Below are 10,079 nucleotides of genomic sequence, written 5' to 3' on the forward strand. Positions count from 1 at the left end.
ATCAATTCTTTCCCTAATTCCTTTAGCACTTTTATTACCAATGCTTTGAATTCTTTATCTGGTAAATTGTTTATTTTTGTTTCACTATTTTTTTAAAGGATTTTCTCTTGCTTTTTCAATTACGACTAGTTTCTTTGCCTTTTTATTTTGCTTAACTCTCTCTGCCTCTATAAATTTGGATGAAACAATTACCTATTGTGGTCTTGAAGGGATGATCTTAGGTGGGAGCATCCCTGTACATACTGCATGTGCCCAGTGCCTTTGGTGGGAAAGCTGAATTTGACATGCACGCAAGTCACATATTTCCCCAGGGTGTACTGGCAGCTCTGACCTTGTTAGGGGGTGGAGCTGGAGATCGAGGGGTTAGCTAGGGTCTCCCCTCTATTCAGTAGCCATCATTGTCCTATCAGGGGTGTGGTCTGTTCCAAAATTGTTTGAGCAGAAGCCCTGAGCACTGAGCCCAAGCTGTCTCTTTCCCCATTAAGTGTGTCTTTTTCTCTCTTCTTGTACCAGAACCCTAGCCCCAGCATGGTGGAGTGATGAAATTAAGTGGGGCCCATGTGGGCTCTCAGCTTGTGTAGGCCACAGAATAGTTCTGATATTCTACCTGTCTAGGCACCTGCAGCTCTGTTCAGAGGCAGTCTTGGGTGCAAGTCCCCTTTTTCCCTCACAGCTTATCACTGATCCAGCCTCTGCCATCCTCACTCTCTTGTGGAATCACTCTACATGGAAGGCAGGGCCCATGTGGCCTCTTGGCTTGTATCAGGGGTGAGTTGTGGTGGACCGGCCACCATTAGAGATCTGGACTGTTTATGATGTAATGTTTGTGTAAGTGCTAACAATGGCCAGTGCTGCCCTACCCATGTCTGCTCTGGGGCCAGGTCTCCTCTGTATCCCACAGTTGAGTCTTTTCCCCAGTTGTGGTCCCCCAAATCTAGTGCCGCATTGGGATGTGGAGTAACGAGCCAGAGCATGTGCTCAGCCCAGACTTGGATGGCAGTGATGTAGTTGTAGGAAACCTTGGCAACCACTTTAACAGATTTTTTTCCACCCGGCCTAGAAGCAAGCCAGCAGGCAAGAGCTCCTTGCAAGTAGATTCCAGGCTCCTCACAGCCCTACTGTTAGTCTCAGTGGCCTTCTAGCCAGACAGAGGAGTTTGTCTCCCCCACATAGGACCCCGGAACTGAGATGCCCAATCTGTGACTTGGATTGCTCATTCCCCAGGGTAAGTGTCCTCAGGTGTAATCTCCTTTTTCCTCTGAGTCTTCTCCCAGGGGCATAGGTCTTGAGCTGATCAGTTTTGTTCCCTTCTTACCCAATTATGTGTGGATCTTTCTTACAGCTTTGATTGTACAGGAATTGTTCTGCCAGTTCCCGGCTTTCAGTTAGAATTGTTCCACATGTAGATGTATTGTTAATGTATTCATGGTAGGAGATGAGTTCCACATCCTCTCAGTCCTTCGTTTTGATCCGAACCCCTGTCTTTCTCATTGTTAATCACATGGAACAGTCACCCTATGGAGAAGTGTGTGCTTTTTCTGCAGACAAATAGACTAGTCTTCATTCTGGGAAGAAAACTCTCTGGAGCTCCATTTAACCTTGTGTTTTTCATCAAGATGCTATGAAGACCTATTAGGGCCTGGGGTACAACAAATTGGGCATAATGACCTCAGGCTCTGCTGCTTATAGCAAGGACATGCCTCTGTGTTAGCCTATTGGGAAGGATAAAATGTCTTTGATGTTTAAAAGGAAAGAATGCAGAAAAGGGGAAAAAAAAAAAAACCTCTCTTATTTTGCATAATATGTCCCCAAGACAAAGTGATAGAATATCTTCAATCTTCCACACACATGTTCTTTGCCCGACTTTTATTGACTTTTCACCTTCAAGATTATTAAATTCAATTTAACTTGTTTCCCCAATCTGCCACTGCAAAAAAGTTCATTCCTAGTCAGGTTTTTTAAGGCCCTAAAACTCTTGAGGGATTTTATATCTAATAAGAATATTCATTAAATATTTTAAATGAAAGTTGATAGTTAAATATAGTACATAAACCATTTTTTTCCCTCTTAAGGAAATGATCCAAGATTGACACAAGGTAGCTCTCCAGAGTTAATCTTAAGGAAAATTCTGAAAGACTAACGGAAGACTCCACCAATGATAGTATGTCATAAGGAAATGATTTTAATAGAATATTTGCAGTTGAAATGTCATTGTCAATAAATCTAGAATAAACCAAGGCATTGAAAGCCTCTTTGTTTTTATTTTTCACTTGTGCCTGGAGATGGCATAGAAATCTGCACAGGTCTCTGAAGATCATTTTCAAGAGAAACTCAACATGGAGGAATACGTATCAAGTGGAATGAAAGATCAGCAATGCAACTTTTATGAACTCAATAGAGTCATCATTTGTTCCAGACCAAGTTGTTCATTTTCTGTTGCACAGATTTCATTTTGACCGTAATAAGAAAATAGCATATTCCTCTGTGTGTGTGTTTTCTTCTCTGAAGCTGTAATATTAAAAAAGCATAAATCAAAGTTGTTTTGACAGATGAACAACACAATTTTGTAACAAGATAGAAACAAAAAAAAAAAGAAAGAAAAGCTGAATAGCTGATAAAAGATGAGTTGAACTAAGAGGATTGATGTTAGAGCTGAAGGCAGCATTAGAGATTAGATGCTCATTGGCTTTTCAGCAAGCCTGGTGACTCATTCTACATAAATGAAGTTTGTGATATGTAATGAAAAGCTTTCTATCTTCACTGCAAGCAAATTAGCAGGTATTTTGTGGCAGGAATGTTAATGCTATCTTGCATTTGTTTCTGAGCAGGAGCACATTAACAGAGCAGGTTTGAAAAAAATTTTCACTTTTATAACATCAGGTGCTGAAGGTATTAGAACAAGGTCACCTCTGTAAAGTAATGAGGGAAAATTAGGTTATAAACATGCAGTGCCTAAAAATATATTCAGTCTGTTCTACAGCATGAATGCAATGTAGAATTGCCCCAAAGTGCTAATTCTCTTTTACTCCAAATTACACTCAGGCCACCAAATGAATCCAAAGAGTTAAATAATAAAGCAAGGCAGAGTAAAGGAGGATTACTAGGGCTCATAATAGGCAGTCTGTTCAAATCAATAGTGTTCAAATGTCTGTACATACACACATCTCAGTTCATAATTTATAAATCAAGACATTTGGAATGTTTTATGCAATAAACCTCAGAGATCCACAGTATCTGTTTGGGAGAAGTACTATGGCAGAGAAAGGCAAATGAAAGAGAAAGGTAAAAGATTGCTTATTTTGGGTGATCATTAAAACATAAGAGAAAGTTGAGTGTTTGCTGAGAATTCTATAACGATTAGTAGCAATGAGCTAGAAGATAAAATGACAATAAAGCTCTTGAAAACTTGGGATAATAGGAGTGTCAATGATTCTGTTTTTTTTATGAATATGAGTAAGAGACGGGATGGGTAATGGTATACGGAAGTACCACCAGATCTAGGTAATCTGGTCTTGGGCAGGATATCATCTTGTATGATGGACCATTAAGTCACCAGTGATCTGACTTTTGATATTTGGGTAGTCATTCTTGCAGCTTTTCCCAGACATGCTGATACAGTTTCTCATTTTGCCCTAAATATCAATACACATGCATAACCTCCTACCTCTTAGGCCATAGTTTTTGCCTTATTATTTACTTATACAACTAAACTAAAGGTTGTTATGATCAACTTCATTTTGCCCTAGTACGGTGAGGCTATAGGGTGATTAAAATACAAGAAACCAACCTTGGCCTTCATCTACAAAAATCCTTCAGTGTAATATAGCAATTTAATTACTTAATTAATCAATTACCTATAAACAGAAAGGTGAAAGAATGTTTTGAATAATGGATAGTGAAATTTTGTTGAATTAGTTATTTATTTTCATAAGAATTTAATTATAAAATAAAATGAATTGCTGGATATAATAGCTACTTTTTAAAAACTCTGTGGACCAGAATCAGTGACTGGTTCATATTGGTTGTATCCAACATGGAATTTAGTGTGTCTAGAATTTATAATATTAGATTTGGCCTAATAAAGGATTAAATCATCTCATCTAAACTTTTTTATTTTGCAGGTAAAAAATCTGAGACTTGGAAAGATGAAATGACTCATCCAAATTCACAAGGTAACTGCTGACAGAGTTATAGAAAACTTGAACCTAAGTTGTTAGGTTCTTGTTTTGTTAAAAACAAAACAATAAAAATGTTTCTTTTATTGATTAGTGCAGCATGCTTCTTAAGCTTGACTGATTTTTGGTGTTACTAATGTTTAGGCACCACTCCAGGCCAATTAAATTCAGAATCTATGGGAATATGGTGCACCCTGCAAATTTTTATAACTTTTCTCATGATGTAATGCAGAGCCAGGACTGAGAAACAATGGTCCACTTGGAGATTCATTAGAAAATTTTGCAGTTCCTTTAGCCCAGGACTAGAGTGCTATTTTACCCAGAGTAATTTTGAGAGGAAAAACTTAGCAAGTCCGTTTAATGATTAGCATAGAAAGTGCCCTCTGTCTGTCTCCAGTGTTTCTGTCATGTATTCAGTTAACAGCAGGATATGTATCAAGGAAAAAGCCAGTGTTAAGGTAAAGGAGATCTCATTTTTGAAGCAGTCTTTAAAATGAGAGGTCTGGCAAGATGAAACTCAGAAAATAAATCAATGCTTGTCTAAAGGTTATAGAGTAACTTGGTAACTATTTGAGCTCTAGTGATTACAAGATCAGAAGATTAAAAAATAACCCTGAGGGTGTGCTTTAGGAACCATTCCCTCTGAAGATATATGGGAGATTTATGATTGAGTTGAAATCATTTTTGATTGGAAATAACTCCGACTCAGCAAGAACATTAAAGTAGAAATGGCGGGAAGAATGTTGTCAGAGAGAATATGTTCTTTATTCACATTCTAAAGGCTAACCATTTACCACTGAAAGAATAAGAACCTCCTAATAAATTAATACAGCAAGTAATAGGAAGCCTAGCAACCAGAAAAGTGCTTACTGTCATCAAGACAGGTTAAGGGATGGGATCAGACTACAAAGGAGATCAAGGTCATCCTGGAACTCAAAGGCTTACATTTGACTCAAATACACAAATGTTTGAAAAGTTAAATAGCAAAAAAAGAGATAATTTACAGTCTAATGCTATCATAGATGATCAGTTATACGGCACTTAGATAGTTATGTGAATGTTTAGAAACTAAGTAGTTTTGAGGGTTCAGAGGCAAAAAGAACAGAGGTTCCGAATGATCGTCTTCCAGATAAAATCTAAATACCTTGTAACATGATAACATGAAAAATATAGGTCCTTATTTATCTTTCCATTGACTGTTTTTTTGTTTTTATTTTTTTAGCTTTATTTTTCAGTATTTCCCACTTAATGTTGCTCTTAATGCTGGGGGTGGGGGAGAGAAAGGACAGTAAGTGTTGAAACTAACCTTTCTGACCTAGCCATCCCTAGCTTTTTACAAGAGAAAAGATGCGCATAGTTGCCTCATTTATTATATTTACCAATATAATTTTCTTGCCCTCTCTTGTTTGATTAAAAACTTCCTCTAGCTATGTGACATGATAAATGCTAACTAAACTTACTGTGGTAATCATTCCACAATATACGTAAGTCAAACCATTATGCTGTATACCTTAAATTTATACAATGATATATGTCAATTATGTCTCAATAAAACTAGAGAAAAAACAAATAACTTTCTATAAAAGGGGTATAAATTGCTGCAAACAATTGTAAATCTAATTATATTTGAAAAGGTAGTTATTTTTTAAAAGTTTCAGAATTTTGTCTTCTAAAGAGGATTTCCAGAGAAGATAATGGTGAATAGAAAGGAGTATAATGCTATCACGTTATATTTATAGGTGTTGCAATACATGGCTCTTTACTTGCTTATTCATTTATTCAGCCAATCAGTCTGTAAAAGTGGAGTGAGTACAATAAGTAAGCACTCCTGTGAGCCAGGTATCATGATGACTCTAGGGTAAACATGAAACTTGATCTCTCACCGACTGGAGCAGTAATGTTGTGATTGGGAATAATATAAGCCCAGAACTAAGTAAAATGCAACACATACTCATAGTGTCATAGCAGAGAGAAAAATATTCAGCATCTATCAAACCTAGTCCTCTTTCAGTGTTCCTTATTAAAGAGAATGGAAACCATTCAATTTTGTATGTCAGATATATAGGAAGTAACAGTAATGTCTCGCTGTATCCTAACTTCAATTCTTAGCCATTAGCAAGTTTTCCATAATTCATATTCAGTTTTTTTCCTATTTTTATGACTTTACTCCATCTCATGTGTTTCTGTTCAGGTTAAACTTAGGATCATCTCTGACCCCACACTATTATAGTAACCTCCAAACTAGACTCCCTACATATGCTTCAATGAGAGTAATCTTTTCAAAATGCAAGTCTGGTCACATCATCACTCTTCTTAAACTTCATGAGGGTAGAGTTTCTGTCCCTGCAGTTCATTATATCCCTAGCAACTAACACGTCATCAGACACAAAATAGGTGCTCAACAAGTAATTTCAATGAATGAATGAATGAAATTGGGAGAAATATTTTAATAGAATTCTCAAATATCAGGATATTTTAACCCAAGTGAGAGACATTATTCTGCCCATCCTAGCGGGTGTTGATCACACAGAGAGGCTTTCAGAATTTAGACTGACAAAATACCATTAACAGTTCATAATGTGTCCTAAGCATATATGCTTATTTTATGCATATGTGTGTATGTAGCTAAATCTGTGAGGACAATATTTTCTGAAATATATATGAGCATTTTCATCCAAAGCTCACTTAAAGGGAAATAGATGAAAATTATGTCACAAAGAATGCCACTGGTACTGTAGTAAGCCCCTAGTGAAACAAGGAAGAAGTTTCCCTATTTATAGTGTAGCAATTTGGCCATTTATTATATAGTCAACCTTTCCCTCCCAAATAGCACCCCAATTTTCCTTCTGCTACTTTTAGCCCTTGCTGATTTGATGGTTGTTGACTCCTTTCCCGTTTTTGGAATTAAGCATTGCGTTTCTCTTGCCCTGAGTAATTGTTTAAGGGAGGGGCCGCTGGCACCATCAGAGCCAGTGAGCTGTAATTAGATATCCACTGGGGCTACAGTACTTGAATTCAGAGATTGTAAATATGAAGCCATTGTATCCATTTTGGCACCATGATGGGAATTCCTATCAAAGAATGGAGCTAGCATAAAGAATGCAGAGCTAAGTGTTTAAGAGAGATAAGGTCCTCATGGCATTATATGAACTCCAAGATCTTGGCAAGTCTGAACCAGGACTGTTCTGTATGTAAGCTAGTGAAGTCTTTTTTGAATCAGCTTGTTTGGGTTGATTTTCTGCCACTGGTAAACAAGAGAGCCCAAACTGGTACTCACAGTACCATGTAGCTTCCATATTCCCAGGGTGGCTGGGGTGTAACACTTCCCTGGGTGGCCGAGATGTAACAGTTCATCCCAGGCAACTGGCTTCAGCCTTGAAATGTGATAGATTGTATTCTGGCCTGGGACAGGGTTTCTTAGTGAGTCAGATAGGCTGTAACCACAGAAATGAAACTAGCCTCTGCCTTACAGACTATTCAGTGGCACTCATCTAGTTTCTAATAACAGGTTGCACCTGTTATTAAGAAGTGTCTCATGGCCAAAGAGACTTCCAAAGTGAGCACCTGCCCAAGACAAAAAAAAGTGACAAATATTCAAAGTGACAGAGCATAATTCTGCCTAACAGAAACCATTGATTTATGACTTCTATTGAGTAAACACTCAAACTAAGGCCTCTGTGCACATATAGCAACCATGTTAGAAGCAGAGACAGGTTTTAGAGCCAGCGACTTTAACATTTTATGATGTGTTTTAGGTAAAATCCAACCCCTTTTTTCTTACTCTCTAATTCATTCTTCCTTTTATTAGTTTATCTATTGAATATTTTCCTTGCTCCTGTAGAGAAAGAGGGGCCAACTAGGGGCAGTCCATACTGTAACATAAGGACCAGAGGAAGATCAGCAATGGTCTGACAGCTACTGAGCTAAGCCTAGTCTAGCTGCCTTTGACACTCAGGATGGTGAAAAGATCAAGACAGCAGTCATGTCACTGTATCTGCCTCACAGCGGTTGTTCATGAGTGAAATGGTGTCTAAAGAGGGCTCCTTGATCAAAGGAATTTGGAACATGGGTGGATGAGGAGGGAACCACAGGTTGGTGAAAGAGTAGAAGCCAGAAGCTTGGCTGTTTGTTAACTGTTCCATCATGGTGCAGTGCTTTCTTACAGAAGCTCTTGTCAGTATATCCTTCAGAGTGCTATCAGTATGAACTTTAGAAATCATATATGTGATCCATACTCAAAGTACTGGGGATAAGTGAAATTATAGACATTCTTGCTATCTTCATGGGTCTTATTCTTGAAATACAAATGATAATCAAAAATAACCTGAACTCAGTCCAAGTGTAAAATACAGGAAACATGTGATATAAAATCAGGAAAGTGGGTGTTTTAGTTGGGGAATTTTTCATGAAAGAGGTTAGATCTAAACTGTGACTTAAAGGAAGGGTGGGGATTAAATATGTTGAGAAGAAAGAAAAGGATTTCTGGTTGAATCCTTACATGACAAAGTTCAGGGGAAAACAAGTAAGATGTTTGTCACGTGGTGAAGGTAAAGAAAAGAATTTGTAAAATAATCTGGCTTTACCAAATTTGTAAAATATTATTTAGAAAGAACCACGTAAGTGTTGTTCTGTTTAATTCAACATCATAGCAATAGTTTCTTGTAAATAAATTACCTGAGGGAAAATATATGGTTTTAATTCATATTTGGAAATTTTTAGAAACTAAAAAGTATGGAGTTAGTTTATCATTTTTGATGATCTGTTAAACTTACCAGACCCAGAGGAATTCCAATTATTCTATTAAATTACTCTATAATTGAACTAACATCTCTACTCTCAATAAAATAGGTTCTAATGTCGAAAGCAGTGTGTGAGCTATTGCTGAGTGTCTTAATGGCTCCTGTGTTTGCCTACATACTCTCATGCTAGTCTCCAACTAATTACTTTGTAAAGCACTTTAGGATAATTTGGTTGTGAATAGTATTGTATAAAGCAAACAGATTTCTTTTCTCAAACATTGGCTCATGTTGGGAGCTGAAGAGCTACAAGTACTTTTTTTTAAAACTTTTCAGTAGATATTTTAAGTCAGGCATGAACACATTTTCAGATCTTCTTTTAAAATGACGAATTTTCAGGTACAAGGTGCAAAGACCTTTCTAAGGAAGATGGAGAATTTCAGAGAACAAAGCATATTAAACAAACAGAAGCAAAAAAAAAAATTCCACCTTATATAAAATAATTAGTGGACCTATTCCTGCTGACATTGCCATGACACAAAATATTTATTTTGTTGTAAAGCATTTTATTAATGAATGTGGAGTATTTTATAAATACTTCTCTTGGAATAATTGTCCTTTTAATATTTAGTACATTTACATGCAGCAGACTCTTAAAGAAAGGAAAAGTGTTCCATCACAAAATAAGTATCAACAAGGTAAATCTTCTGAAAAATTATTAAAATTAATAACTAGTGAACTGTGTCTCACACTGTACCTTCTTCAAGAATCAGTGGAATGTTTATTCCAGAGTTATGCCCATCTCTTTATTGATAATCCTCTTTTCCAAATGCTGGAAATGGGATTTAGAATGTGTGCCTAGAATTGGCTGTTGTGCACTTACACGAGGAAATACGTGAGTCCTACAACTGTATATCACCTATGGGACCCACTCTGGTTCCAGGTTAACTTTTCTGTATGACTGTTATTTCCTGAAAACTTGATGAAGGTCCTTTTGCCACTTTTCCATTACTAATACTCAGTATTATGACTTGTATTTCAATTTCCTGTGGAAAAACGATGATTCATAATTTGCAAGAAATAATGCAGTGTGCTTCTTCATCCATATCTGAACGTATGGGGAAGTATTTAATGGTCTTAAAACTTTTAGATAGAAATCTTAAGTGCA

At 36.9% G+C, this 10,079-nt stretch overlaps 1 long non-coding RNA gene across 1 annotated transcript; it reads left to right on the forward strand.

Annotated features, from left to right (window-relative positions):
• The first annotated feature begins 913 nt into the window (after nt 1-913).
• Nucleotides 914-4,261, forward strand: LOC116280920 (uncharacterized). The gene is made up of 2 exons (XR_012073931.1): nt 914-1,225; nt 4,122-4,261. It is a non-coding gene; the product is annotated as an uncharacterized lncRNA (long non-coding RNA).
• The last annotated feature ends 5,818 nt before the right edge of the window (nt 4,262-10,079 follow it).

Source organism: Vicugna pacos, chromosome 6 (assembly GCF_048564905.1).
Source record: "Vicugna pacos chromosome 6, VicPac4, whole genome shotgun sequence".
Lineage (NCBI taxonomy): Eukaryota > Metazoa > Chordata > Mammalia > Artiodactyla > Camelidae > Vicugna > Vicugna pacos.